Source organism: Alexandromys fortis, unplaced genomic scaffold (assembly GCF_014885135.2).
Source record: "Alexandromys fortis isolate MF-2015 unplaced genomic scaffold, M_Fortis_MF-2015_v1.1 scaffold_9, whole genome shotgun sequence".
NCBI lineage: Eukaryota > Metazoa > Chordata > Mammalia > Rodentia > Cricetidae > Alexandromys > Alexandromys fortis.
The window spans coordinates 19715936-19731033 of NW_026067892.1; the positions used below are offsets into that span (position 1 = coordinate 19715936).

The 15098-nt window shown below is 48.9% G+C and overlaps 1 long non-coding RNA gene across 1 annotated transcript in view; it reads left to right on the forward strand.

Moving 5' to 3' along the window:
* The window catches only part of LOC126499130 (uncharacterized), a 210964-nt gene that overhangs the window by 191298 nt on the left and 4568 nt on the right, over positions 1 to 15098 (forward strand). Inside the window, exons 8-9 of the long non-coding RNA XR_007590998.1 lie at positions 3861 to 4061; positions 7736 to 7929. This is a non-coding gene — a long non-coding RNA (uncharacterized lncRNA). The remainder of the gene's footprint in view (positions 1 to 3860; positions 4062 to 7735; positions 7930 to 15098) is intronic.

The window sequence follows — 15098 nt, forward strand, 5'->3', positions numbered from 1 at the left end:
TACCTATGAGGGAATAAGTTGCAGTATTCTGACTTCTCCCTACTAGGGTGCCAGCCTTCAAGGGGGAAGCAAAGACTAAACTCACCTCCTATAGTATCTCCCAAAATTTGCTTGCTTCCTTACCCCAACCCTGAAGCCTTCTGCTAGAGTACACCAAATCTCCTGTCATGGTTTTGGACTCAACTTCCTTTGAAGTTGCTCAGCTGCTCTGAGGCTTTATGATAACTAGGTTACTTTTTTTGTTTTTATTGCACTATACCTTTTTCTCTGCCCCCCTTCATCCCCTCTCCCCTTCTACCCTCTCCCATGAACTAGGTTACTTTTAACATATAACACTGGAAACTGAGTCAGCTCAGAAAAAATAATTTAGTCAAGCTTAAGGCAACTAAATGTTGCATGTTCAGCAGACTGACTTATATGACCTGTTGTAATTAGCACTAGCTGACTTAATAATCCATCTAAGTGGCTACAAAGTTGTACTTTCCCCTCTCAGAATAATGTTGATATTCTTGCTAGAATCTTCAGTACCTGTTTGGGAGCCCAGCCTCCTTCCACATTGTGGCTCTGCCCTCCATTGCATCCTCAGTTTCTACTATAGATGAGGAAGAAAATAAGATTTGTGGAGGGGGGACGGGTGGGACTTTCAAGTAGGAGGCATTTCTGGTCATAGTCTGTTGACTAGAATTTAGCACAAGTCCAGGTCTGAATGTGAGGTAAGCTACAACACAGTTTAGCCTATGACTTTAGGAATCAAAACCAACATGTCCCTGGTTTAAGAGAACTATTTCTCTGATTTACTCTAAGTCTGTTTATTTTGTAAACCAGAATGCTTTTACATGGCCTAGGCTGGCCTTGAACTCACTAGTATCCTGCCTCAGCCTCCTGAGTATTGCCTTTACAGGCCCATACCACAAGGTCTGGCTCCTCCTCAGTATTCTAATTTTAAACACAGATATTACAGAAATTACCAAAAGTTGCCTTCTTTAAGTCAGGTGGTATTATTCAGGGAAGGTTTGTCTCTTGTCCATTATCTTCTCAAAGACTGATCATCATACTTCAGGCAGCTCTGACCTACACAAATTAGTCCTATATACCTACTTTGTGAGTTCATATAGAGGTATTCCATCCATGTACTTTGGGTCCAGTTTAAGCATCTACAATGCCACATCCAGTTATTCCCGAATAGTACTCTCCATGACATCTGCTCCAAACAGATCCATGGCTGTGAACACAGCAATCTACTATGCTTTACTAGGTGTGGTGGTTTGAAAGAAAATGTCCCCCAAAGGGAGTGGCATTATTAGAAAGTGTGGCCTTATTGGAGGAAGTATGTCACTATGGGGGTGGGCTCTTAGGTCTCCTATGCTCAAGCTATACTCAGTGACTCTGTTCACTTCCTGTTGCCTATGAATTAAGATGTAGGACTCTCAGTTCTTTCTCCAGCACCCTGTCTGCCTGCACTCCAACTATACCCTGCTGTAATGATAATAGACTAAACCTCGGAATTGTAAGCCAGCCCCCAATTGAATGTTTTTCTTTATAAGAGTTACCAAAGTCATAGCGTCTCTTCACAGCAAGACACCAGACTGAAACTCTAGTAACTAACACCAAATGTGTTTGGCCAAGATGTGAGGATAATGTTGAGTTCTTTCTGGCTTAAAAGATAGATGATCCTATACCTAAGGCTCAGGGAACATTGTTGAGGAAAAGGCAGAAAGATTGTAAAAGCCAGAGGAATGGGACGTTCACTGTGAGACTGTATCTCCTAGAAAAGCCAGAGAAGCTACACCCATGTAGTCTTACCAACATGACTGCCTGAACAAGGGCTGAATAAGATCAACACCAACAGACATGAAAGGAGGAAGTCTCATGGGGTCCCAACCCTAGACAAAGAAGGAAAATTTGGGGTGAGTAGTGTTTCCCACAGATGAGCCTCACAGATAGTTATCCAATGGTCACCCCTGAAATCATATGCATGCAAGTAATGCTACAGAGACTGAGCAGATTATAGTTATATGTTTAGGTGTATGTGTGTGTCTATGTAACAAATAAAAAGAGGCCATGAATTTAAGAGCTATAAAGGGGATACATGAAGAGACTGGAGGGAAGAGAGAGGAGAGAAGAGGAAAATAATGGAACTATTTTTTAATTTTTTAAATTAGAATTTTTTTTAACTAATAAAAAGATAGACAAACGGAATAAGCTTTTAGACAGTTGTAGAACGCTGCCACATTGTAGCCGGGTAACTGTGTTTGTGAGTTGTAGTTGGATGGTACACACTCCTGAAAGGCTTGTGGTCTCATCAAGGGTTCTCATCAAGAGTTGAGCTTGAATCTGGTCTCGAGCCAGGTGCGGCTCATGAGAAATGTGAGAGGGACACTGGGGATCTGAAGATACAGTGTGAGAGGGACACCGAGGAGGGACACAAAGAAGATACAGCGAATTAGACCAAAAGTGGAGGGTTGGGCATATAGGGAGGGCAGGAGGGGGACTACAGAGATGGAAAGCCATCTAGGCCTTAAGGCTGATTCTGACAGGCCATGTCCACCAGACACAGGATTTGTTAAAGTCATTCACCCTCCATCCCGATGTCTTTAATGCAGCCTCTATTGCACTGATTTAACAGTGTCTAAAGGGTGCCAAATCACACGCTTCAGTAAACCACATGGGTACCCCCATTCTAGACTCCCCTCCCTTCCTCATGTGTCCTATCTTGAAGCCGCACCCTCTTGACCACCTGGCCACCTACCTCCTGCCTCTCTGCACTATTACCTGTGCTTTTCCTAGTCATCAAGTTTGGGCTCTTTCATACCCTATCCAGGTACCTCTGCCACTTCAGTAGTTGATTGTAATCATTCTTCCGAGCCAACGCTCTTCCTGACACAGACTTAGGAATGACTTCGCTTGTCTAGACCCTTCTGTCCACATCTCAGTGACCCAGGGACATCATGGGCCGTGCTTGCTCAGGACTGAAACGGTGCTATTTCCAATGACTCTGAAACTGGAGTCTCTCAAACACCCACTATCTCACACGACTGCATTCCCCTTGGTTGTGAGGCTGAATACTTGTGCTTCTTCCTGTGACCCGTTTACCACCCCTGTGACTTCTGATATTCTATCGGCTCTCCCTGTCTCCATTGGATGTCACTCATACACTAACTGACTTCCTCACTTATACTTAGCCCAAACTCAATCCCCAGGGCCTCATCCATTTTGCCAGAAAGATCGTTAAAGCTTGATACACCTGCTTGCTTCAGTGACTGCGTATGCCCAGCATGACCTTTAGCTCTCCAGAGTTAACGTGTAAGAAAAATCAGAATAAGCATCAAACAAGAGTCAAGATGCCACCCTAGAAGCTTACAACGGCCTAAAGAACAGACTTTGGGCCGTCTTCTAGCCCTCCAAGGAAGCTGACACCTTTGTCAGACCTTGGGAGCCAGGAAGCCATGACCACAGCTTCCTTCATACAAACTAACTAGCCCCAGACCCTAGAATGCCCCTGCAGGCACGGTCTCATCCTGGGCTGCCAGCAGGTGACAGCATCAATTGCCCTGAGTTGGCAGAACTCAATCATGTTTTATTTACAAATATAGGGACCAATTCCTCTATCTTATTAAAATATTTTCAATGGTCTATAAAGTGAAAATAATTCTACTTATTTAGCCAAGGCATTCTTCAAAACTGATAGCGAAGTGTGGTCTCCGCAGTGCAGAGACCCTCACTCAGCTGCGATCTCAGCCTGAGAGGAAATCATCCCAGGGGGAAGTCTAAACTGTGAGAAATGAAAAGCCAGAACTCCGTCTTAGCATGGCCGTCAGAAAGCAGATCTAGAAGCCCATTTTGTTTGATTTCCTTTCCAGGTTATCTCACTCGGGAGTAGCTGGCATCAGAGAAAGCCGTTTGTACTTCACAGCATGCCTTATTCCAAGCCTGTGTTGTTGAGTAACAAGCAGAAGACTAAAGAAGAAGAAAGCCTTCAAAACCCAAGTCCCGCCGAGCCGAGAGGGGTGAAGGGAGCCACAGCACCCACTCTGCCAACAGAGGCCCTGTTCTCAGACAAGGTTAGGATCTCTGCCCCAGAACGTTTTTGCCTGGCACCTTCGACACCTGTGGTATTTTTGTCTGCATCGCCTAATGGCGCCTCTCCAGGTTAGACAAGCTGGTGGTCACAGCCCCGCAGTCAGATTCCTAGGCTGTTAGCACCAGGGCAGAGAGGCCTGTTACTCTGAGACAGTCTCCATAGTGATGATGGCAAGTGAAGATGCTCCCATCATACCTAACCCCTCACTCCAGTCCCATCTGATCACTGGCTGGCTACATCCACAGAGCTCTGTCGCTGACATATTCTTAGCTGAGCCTACCGAAGCCCAAGGTACAGGTAGGACAAGCTGAAGCCACCAAGAAAGCTTCCAGATGGCGCATCCCAAAGACCTCAGCTAACCACATGTCACCCCAGAGATCAGAGGATTTTTCCATCCTCTCCTCAGATTTCCATTTTCCTTTGTGTGGACATAGGCCCAGGCCCTGTATCTTTTCCCCATCATGACCCCCAAGTGGGTGACAGCTGATGGCTGCCCCTCCCAGGCAGGCTGCTGGCTGCTACTCCCAAGTTGGAGGCTGAGCCTGGCCTTCTGAGAAGTCTCTAGTGTCAGCCTCTGCTCTGAGCTCAGGACCATGCCTACCCATCTTCTCTTCCCCCTCTGGGTGACGGGGTCTGCTGGACTCAGACACCAGCTGTTCTTTCCAGACTCAGATAAACCTCCTAACAGAGCGCAGGTTTCTGGAGTCCTGGACACCTTGGCCGAGTCAGAAACTTAAAAGGAAAAGGACCTGTATTTGGCTACAGGATGGTCAAGAGCCTTCCAAACTGGTTAGACAGCCTTGCCCACAAGACAGAAGGCACAAGGACCTCCCAGGTAGACGGTGAAAGAGTCGATAAATCACAGAGTCGAGCAAGCTCCAGCCACCTTCAGTGGCCTCCTTGCTGTTGTGTGACATGCATCTATTCCCTCTTGACCCACGCCAGCACAGGTTAGACCTGGTCCCCACACTAAAGATGCTGTACACAATTGCTAGCTCCCCATGCCAGGACCGCACCTATAGATGGCTGGTGAACTGGAGGGGAGAGAATAGGAAGGCTATTGCTTGGAGCTGGCTGGACCAATGGAGGGGTTGGCTCCATGCCAGGACAGCAACAGCTTGACACAGCATGAAAAGATGCAAGGTTTTGACTTCTCCCTAAATGCACCTTGAGGGGCCCGCCTTCCAACCTGCCATAATCAAGGCCTCTCTTCCATGACGAGGACACCATCATTTTAACAACTGTACTCTCCAGGGCTGGCCAGTTACAACCTGATGCTGGCCTTTTCTACCCCTCTCCCTGGCAGCCAGGGGAAAAACTGCCCCAGGAAGCTATTTCCACCTACCCACTTCCTGGGTGGTCCATCTAGTTACCTGGAGATGGGTGGTCAGGCTTCACCGGACCATAGCCAGCATCCATGGAAAGTAAGGGAAGAGGAGCACAGCTAGGTCAGTCACACAGGCTCGCTAGACCTGGTCCCTGAGGTGGAAGCAGACAACAGGCTGGCCAAGGGGTAAGGGTCGCAGCGGGACCCAGTGAGACAGGAAGATGGCCGAGCAATGGATACAACAGATGGATGAGAGGTGACTCTGCTAAACACAGTGGCTTCCTAGCAGCTGGGATGGACAAAGCAGGTGATAAGGGGCTTGCTAAGATGGAGAGAGTAAGCACATCCACTTTCCATATTGCCAAGGCGAGATGCATGACCAAAGTAACTTAAGGGAGAGTTTACATTGGCTTACAATTTGAGGTGCAGTCCATCGTGTTGGGGGAGGCACAGACAGCAGCAGAAGCATGAAACTGCAGGTGATCTTACATCTACAGCCAGGAAGCTGGGATGAACACTTGCTTGCCTTTTCACAGTCCAGGACCATGACCCCCAGTGAGTCTTGCCATCTTAAACAGTTTAATACAGGTAACCCCTACTCAACATGCCCAAGGGCTTGTCTCTTCCATGGTCTTGTCTAACTGTCGCCAGTACCATCCAGAGGACAGTTGTGTCTAAGAATAGGAGCCAGGTCAAAAAAGGCCAGAGATAGGAAAACCCCAGGCCCTACGAAGCTAGCTTGGAGAGTCTATACCACTCTGTGAGGAGTGGTAAGAAGTGGGGATATGGTGGAAGAGCTCAGCATCCCCGGGGAACGGGGAGGAGCCTGGCTATTCACAGCAGCACCGCTTCCAGAGGACAAAGCTAAAATGGGCCGCCTTCAGGGTTCTCACAAACAGTCGCCCCAACCAGCGATGTAGCCTAAGAGCGCAGCAGAGGCGGGACGAGTCCCAGCAACAGACTCATCTCTGCCACACCCACTTCTGCCTCTTTCCCTGCTCTGTGACCCAAGGTCATGGGCATCTGTAGCCTCCAGCATGTAGTTGGTGTCAGTCTCATCAGAGGAGCCTTGCTAGAGGCTTTGATACCAAGTGGGATCCTCTCCGTCATTGTCTCAGGAGTTAGAGGACTATAACGGTTAGTCTGTTTCCCAGCACCTTGATTGAGGGCACCTTTAGCTTCATAGCCATCTTGATAGCCCTATTTTTTTTTCCTGAGACAGGGTCTCATGTGTTCCAGGCCGACTTCAAATTATTATGTAGTGGAGGATGACCTTGAACTTCTGATCCTCAGGCCTCCACATTCCGTATACAGGCACTACCACACAGGGTTTATGCAGGACTGGAGATAAAGCCTTGTGCATGCTAAACAAGCGTTCTACCGGCTGAACAGTATCCCCCAGCCCATGATTTTGTTTTTAATTGGCACATAACTGTACATATCCTCGGGGTATACATGATGTTAGAGACATGAATATACACACCGCAATGATCAAATCAGAATAGTTAGCATATCCGCCGCTCAAGCGCCTACCGAGTCTTTGTGCCAATAACATTTTAAATCCCCTCTTGCCGGTCTATTTTTTAGTACAGTACTGTTAGCCATAGCCACCTGCCACACAACAGGGCACCTGTGTGCCTTGCCCCAGCCTTTGGCACCACCCTTTGCCCTTCGCTTCAGTGTGTGTACAGCTTTGTTCAGTTGCACAAGTGAGTAAGAGCGAGTGCTGTGGTTGGTCCCTAACACAGCGGTGCTGCTGTTCCTTGGGGGATGGGAAGACAATGCTAGGCGCTTCCTGGATCGCAGTCCCTGCGAACGTGGCAGCCACCCTCACTGCAAACTCAAGGAACTGGCTTCTAGGCCCAGGCCTACCCTCAGCTCCCTAAGGTAGCCAGCATCTCCCTGGAGTCTAGTCTTGCCTCAGTGCTGCAGAGGGGCCACCGTCTTGAGATCAGCCAGGGCTCATTCCACATCAAGCTCTGTGCTGAGAGGTTAAGGTCAAAGCCAAGATCGCGGGGGGGGGGGGGGGGGGGGGCAGGGTGGCCACTTGGGAGATACACAAAGGGACAGATGACCAAGAGTCAAGGGTGGTGGCTCTCTGTGGTTCCTCCTAGCCCAGACTAATGAAAACATAAATGACCAGCAGGGAAGGTTGCCTCCGCCTTTGTGGGGAAGCAGGTCCCCTCTACTGGGAAACTAACAGCCCCGCTCTCAGACGCAGGAGCAAGGGTCAGAGAGGATGCAAAATGAGGCTTTGAAATGGGGTCCGAGAGACTCATCCCAAAGCAAGCCTCTGAGAGCCCAGTCTGGTTTTGCTTGTCCTACAGATGGTCCTGAGAGATAAGATGCCAAAGCCCAGGCTTCATCCTGGGCCTGCTGGCCCCAGGCATCAGAAATCCTTAATGACTGCAGAAACAGTTGCCTGGTTCAGGAGGAAATATCTCTAAAGAGCGCCTCAGCAGGGGCCTAGGAAGGTGGACCACCCACTGCAGAGGAAGTAAGGAGAGACGAGGGGGATAAGGTAAGGTAAGGTGAGCACGTTTTGAAGGAACTTTCTTACAAAGCTGAGGTGGGTGGGGGTGGAAGAAATTTCACGTCAATAGGGAGCCCTGGAAGGTCTTAAGCTAAGGAACAACCTCAACGGCCTCTGCTTCCTCCTGCCTCTTCTCTTATTTCTACCACCTGACAAAAGACCAGGGCTGGGGCCATCAATCCCCTTCTGTAGAGAATTCAGAGTTAGGGGGATACTGGTGGGGGGGGGGATGACGTAGGGGTGCCCTGTGCAAAGAACAACCACCCTCAGAGCTTACTCTTGCCCCTTGGAGACAACGGACCATTCACTGTGTGACCTTGGGCACGTAGGTTGGAATCTCTGAGCCGCTGTGGCCAAACACAGCTCTTTCTGCCTGCCAGAAATGCAGACCACACAGAGTCACCCGGAAAAAGCAGAAGCAAGGTAATAATAAGCCCAGCGGGGTAGGCGATGCTGAAGGCCTGGGGAATTGGATGACTGGAATAACATGTGAACAAGATCACTTCCTGTTCAGTCCCAAACCTGGGCCAAAGCGCCAGGGCAGGTGGAGTGAGAGCATCCATTTTTCATGCTCCGGGCTGGAATGTGAGAAACGGGTCACAGGGGTGATGCGGAGCACAGAACGGATGAAACATTGATAAAGAACCAGGTTAATATTTCAGGAGGGGTTGGGCTACAGGTGTGCAGAGAGACGCGCTCCAGATATGGTGGCTCTGGAAAGAAGCGACTGCACGTGTGTCTTAAAGGGAAGCTGCCAGAGATCTAAGAGGTCCGTGTGGCCGGTGTGCTGTGTGACTAGGATTCTGGGTGCTATGTGCCTGGGCCCATCATTAATTCACCTGCTCCCTGATGTGAGGCTACAACTAGCCCCCGACTTGGCTCAGTCACACATGGCTCTGATCAGGGGGATGCTACAAGACCAGCACATGGCGAGACTCCAGGGATTCTCACGGTGTTCAGCTTAGCCAGTGAAGCTGGCCTTCCCCACACTCAGAGGACCTGAGTTCAATTCTCAGCACCCACATAGTGGCTCACAACCATCCATAACTCCAGTTCCCAGGGATCGGATGCCCTCTTCTGACTTCAGTGGGCACCAAGCATACACACTGATGCTCAGACATATATGCAGGCAAAACAATAATATGCATAAAACAATCAAAAAACAAAGGACCACTAAGATAAAAAATGCACAAACAAAACAATATAAGGTAAAACATATACAAAAATACCATTTTGAGTTCGTCTGTGTTGATCATCTACTTCTGGGCATGGAGCCTGCCCTTAAGAATTTAGCTCTAATTTTAAAATAAAGCTTTTATGCCAGGCAGAAGTGGCTCATGCCCTTAATCCCAGCACTCGGGGAGGCAGAGACAAAGGACTTCTGTGAGTTCAAGGCCAACCTGGTCTACAAAGTGAGTTCCAGGATAGGCTCCAAAGCTACAGAGAAACCCTGTCTTGAAAAAAAAAAAAAAAAAAAAAAAAAAAAAAAAAAAAAAAAAAAAAAAAAAAAAAAAAAAAAAAAAAGCAAAAATAAAATAAAGCTTTTGCCTTGAAAAAGCTAAGTCCAAAAGCAAGTATGGCACCCTGGACCCAAGTACCCATGCCATGCTATCTTTAGTTTAGAGAGGGTGTGAGACCCTTCTGTCCTACAGCCTCATACAGCCAACCTCACTCATAACACAATCCCTACCTGCCTATCCTCTACAGCCAGTTACTTTCTGAGCAACCCTGCATGACACCCTTGTACTGGCTGAATTGACCCCAGACCTCTGTCTGGTCCAGTCAGCATGCAAAATGCCCCCCCCCCCCCAAGCTTCCTCCGCAGTATAGACTTTTGTTCCTCTGACCTCCACAGAGAAGAGCAAGGCCAGGTCACCGGCTCACAGGTGGGGGTGATGGGATTGAACTCAGCCTGTAGTGGGGCTGGATTTGGAGAGGCTCCCTGCCTGTGGGTGGAAGGCAGGAGCTGGTTGGCCCTGTTGGGGTCCTGCCTGGTCCCCCAGAAGATGACCTTGCCGCTCTGGTTTGACCCTGCTCCACTCTTCTCCTGAGCCCTGGGGGTCCTGTTAAGGGAGCTACTGGGGAGCTGGCCCCAGCTCTTCGTACATTAGGAGTAACACAATGTGCTCAGAGCTGTAGAACATTATTGTGTGTGCATTATTGATAGAGATCGTATCCTGCCAGCAATGAATTATTGACAGGCCAGACCATGGTTGGTGAGGGGCTGCAGAACAGCTGGGGACTGGGGGTGGGGTGGGGTAGCAGAGCCTCATAACTTTGTGGGAAGGTGTGTGGTTTAGCCAGGAGGTTCAAGGGCTGGAGGAGGGTAAACATGAGTGTTCCTCTTGGCCTCTTGCCCCTCCTCCATCTTTCCTTGCCCAGTCTTCTCTTCTCTCCTTCTCTCCCCACCGACTCATCCCCAGGCCCAGCCTCCTTCCTTTCTCCTGCTCCACATTCATGGACATAGAAGATGGTCTCTGAGGACTACTTCTGTGGACCATAGAGATCTAACTGAGACTTGGGGCAACTCCAAGTGTCCAGATACCCAGAGACTGGGGTCCTGTTTCTTAGGCTAGGAGAAAGCTAGACGATAACACTGAGAAGCCTTGTTTTAGGTAGGTTGTTGAGACATCCGTCAGTCAGTCAGTGGAGGTGACCAGCATCCCTGTTATCATAGACATGGCTGATACCCACCAGTCACTTTTCCTTTTCCTTTCCTGGTTAGTTTTTGTTGTTGTTGTTGTTGTTACTTGGTTTTTATCTTTTTGAGACAGGATCTCATGTAGCACAGGCTACCCCAAACTCCTGTTATAGCTTAGGATGACCTTGAACTCCTTCCTCCACTTCTCAGGTGCCAAGATCGCGATGTTCACTGCCATACCTAGCCTCACTGGTCACTTAATAAGTGCCAAGAGTTTAGGCATTTTCACACAGTTCTTCCAGCAAGACCGGAGGAGACCCATTATTCTCAGAGGCACCCATGGGTCAGGTGCTTGTTCAGGATCATGCATCCAGTTATAGCAGAGCCAGAATCAGAGTGTCAGGCCCCAGCTGTGTGTGTGCATGTGCACGTACACATGCGTGTGTTCAGACAGGGTCTCATGTAGCCCAGCTGGCCTCAGGCTCTCTTTGTAGCCAAGGATGACCTTGAACGTCTGCTCCTCCTGCCACCCGAGTCCCTGCTGTTACTCCTTGGTAGAACCCAGGAAGGGATGCATTCTGTACTGTAGAGACTGCACACACTCTGTCTGTAGTCCCTGCCTATGCTCTTGACCATCACGCTGGCTGTGTGAGTAGTTTTCCCCCAGTGGGGAGATTAGGAGCAGGTTTTATTTGCCTTTTTTTTTCTTCTTTTTTTTTTTTGTGCTTATCTCTATTTTCCAAATTTTCTACAATGAATATGCATTGCTTTTTGTAATCAGAAAAAACACACATAGCAAATTATATTTTTAATAGCATCTCTTCTCCTCCAGGGTCCCTGGATGCCTCTAACCTCTCCCGCCACTCCCCCTCCTTTGGCAGCCCAGCTCAGTCCCCAGAAGAAGGGGGAGGGGTGTGTCCTCCCTGCAGTGTAGAGAATGTCGCCTTGGTGCTACCTTCTCCCTTCACCTGGTCCAAGCCAGAGTTGTGACCAAGGCAGCTCCCTCCTGTCTCTGCTAGGCCTGGCTGTTTCTCCTTTGTTTCCTCAGGGATTGGGCATCCTACCTTACCTCTATCTGCACACAGCAGCTGGGCCAGCGGCTGGGCCAGGGCCAGGCTAGCTCCGTGGGAGGGACTCTTTCTTGTACACTGGTTCCAGCACCCAGGACCTCAGTTTCCTGCTACCAGGTTGCCCAGGGCTCAGCAGCATTCCCTGACAGGGCTGCTCTAAGCTCATCCACAAGGCTCAGGAGGGAAATTGTCCAGTGCTGCATACTCCTGGCTCTCCTGAACATAGTGGGGCAAGAGGGAGCCAGCACCATGGTAGGAGCCACACTGAGGGAGGCTGCATGCTGCTGCATGCTCTCAGTAGTGAGCAGAGGACACCCTGCCCTCCATACTCACAGCCATGTGCCTGGGCTCTGTCATAAGGCTGATGTCAAAGATACCAGGTGTTTCCAAGGGATGGCATTTCCAGTCTCACAAAGGCCACTAGCCTAGGTAGGCTTCAAGTACTGTCTAAATTCACCACGAATGCACACATACACACACACACACTTCACACATACACAAACATACTACACACTTCACACATACACACTATACACACACACTACACATACACACACACACACAACATTCAGAGGACCTGCTAACCAAATTACATACGGTACATCCCTTCTACAGAATACCACTGCTACTCCTCCCCCTCCCTTCCCTCTCCCCCTGTCCTCTCCCTCCTCTCCCCTCTTATCCTTTCTCTCACCCCTCCCCTTCCTCCTCCTCTTAGGAGATAAGAGTCTTGATTTGTTGTCCAGTCTGGTCTCAAACTGCTGGCCCAAGGGAGCCTTTTACTTCAGACTCACAAATGGCCAGGGTGACAGACAGGTCCGGCTTTCCATGGCATTTCACACAGGTGTTGCCACACAGCAGAATCGCTGGAGAACACTGCACAGTGACCGGAAATGACATTGTTGTCACGGTATTGGGTGAACCCATCACGACGCACACGGCCATTTTTGTTTTAAAATAGACATTCTAGTCATGTTGGTATCAATTCACCCGTCTGTGTGATCTTAGGGACTTTTGAGAAATGTCCCCAAAAATGGCCAGGGAAGTGAGTTAGCAGCAACAGCCAGCAAAGGGCAGACCAGGGACAAATAAATACACCTTGGTTGGTTTGTATAAGGGCTTTTCTGCCCATAATTAAGAAAAACATAAAACAGACTGAACATGGAGAGTCACTGGAGAATCTAGCAGCTTCTGTCCATCAGAGGCGGAGCAAGGCTGTGGCTGGGTGTCGTTTGCAGTCGGTCCTGTCCAACAGTGTCCTGCTCTAAGCAGTGTTGTTGTGACCGGTGGCAAGCCTGGTCTCAGCCCTTGGTGGGAGCATCTCTGGGGTGGCCTCCCTCTCAGGATCCTCTAGCCATATTTCTACACTGTCCTGGGAGGATGTGTCTCACGCATGCTCTCCGTGGACTTGTCTCTGCCTGTGCTCAGCTTCTGAGCCTTAGTATGTGCTAGGCAGGTACAAGGTGTCTGTTCCCTACCTCAGTGTGGTTGTATATGCATTTCTGAGAGTATGGGTGAGGGAGGACACACGGACAGACCTGGGAAGAGGTGGGCCTGTCGCATTTGAAAATGCACATGCAACTTTACTGCTTTTGCAGTACCAGGGTGAGTTCAAGGAACCACTGGCTGGCGGCAGCCACAGGGGGCCCAGGAAGAATGAGTGTTTTCTTGGAAAGGTTGAGGACACTGATCCAGTTGACAGCCAGGCTCGTGGGACACACTCCAAGTTCACAGGACAGAATAAGGATAGTCGTCCCAAAGACAGGACTGAGAGACAGTGAGCCAGTCTTTCTTTGAATGGTCAATCAACAGAAGAGGGCATGGGGACAAGAAGGGTCCCGTGAGTCAAGGGATCTCAGTTCCCAGTCGACTGAAGATAGCACCCATAAGCAACAGGCCCAGCGTGTGACTAAGTGACTCTTTCTGGGCTGCTAGGAGCAATCCAGGTGTTAGACTGACCAATGTAGACAGAAATTTCTGTCCCACCTGGTCCTGTAGCCATTCGGTCCCAAATAAACACACAGAGGCTTATATTAATTATAAACTGTTTGGCCTATTGCTCAGGTTTATTAGTAACTAGCTCTTACAACTTAAATCAACCCATAAGTCTTATCTATGCTTAGCCACCTGGCTTGGTACCTTTTATCAGTGCAGCATTCTCATCTTGCTTCCTCTGTGTCTGACTTGCGACTGCATCTCTGCCTTTCCTCTTCCCAGAATTTTCCTGGTCTGGTTGCCCTGCCTATACTTCCTGCCTGGGTACCTGCCAATCAGCGTTTTATTAAACTAATATGGGTAACAAATCTTAGCAGTATACAAGAGCATTCTCACACAGCAGGACAACTCATTCCAACTGCCCTTCAAAGGTTGCTGTAGTCAAAGAACTAGGCAGTCTTATTGGCTTGTGGGGAAACCGAAGCTCTGAGAGCTTAAGGGATGCAGAACTAGAGTGGAAGCAGTGTGCTGCCCTGGTTGGGCCAGCCACTGAGCTGGTATTCTCCATCACCCTGCCTACTCCATCCTCGGGCCTTAGGAGTTCAGATCTCTGAAGATAGGGAGCAAGGCTGAGGGGATCTCATACACAAGCCAGCTGCAACAATCCACATGTCTGTGGTTTTCTGTAAGCCTAGGAACGAAAGGAGAAATGGGGGACACAGGCATAGAGCTGGGCAAATGGAGGGAATGGGTCTTGGCCTGGCTCTTCTGCTGATGGACAAGTCCCCAGAAGCTTCGGGGACAGGAAATAACGCAGGTCACAGTGAGACCAGATTATTGGGTGGAGACACATCTGGCCCAAACCCTCCTACAGGGAATGACAAGCTAGGGCTCTCATAGGAATGGTGCTCCCTTCACTGAGGAACCTCTAAAGAGAAGGCGAGTTCTGGAGATGGCTCTGAGGACCAAGGACTCTTGGGAAGTAGTGTGTGAGACGGGACTAAAGGTGGCGGCCAAGGAGCTTAGCAGAGGTGGCGGGAGGACAGTATGCTGCCAACCCAGCAGCCATGGCTGCCAGTGACCACTGAGCCCCTGACATGGAGCCAGAGTTACTAAGGGACCCCAGTCTCCCACTCTGTTTAATTTAATTCATTTACATTCAAAAAACAAATACTTGATTTGCTTATTAGAAAACTTTTTAGTATGTTTGAAAGAATGTGAATAAGGTTAATTTTATGAAATCTAAACATTGATCAAATAATGAAATAATAGTGTCCAAGTTGAGATGAGGTTTCAAAGACAGCACAAAAGGAATATAATAAGTAGGACTATTTTATATTGATCACATGCTGAATAATATTTATTATAAATTATATATTGTAATAAAATTATATTTGGGGGCATGTTGAAAATATACCCAAATTAATGCCACCTTAAAATTCTTTTTGCGGAGCTGGAGAGATGGCTCAGCGGTTAAGAGCATTGCCTGCTCTTCCAAAGGTCCTGAGTTC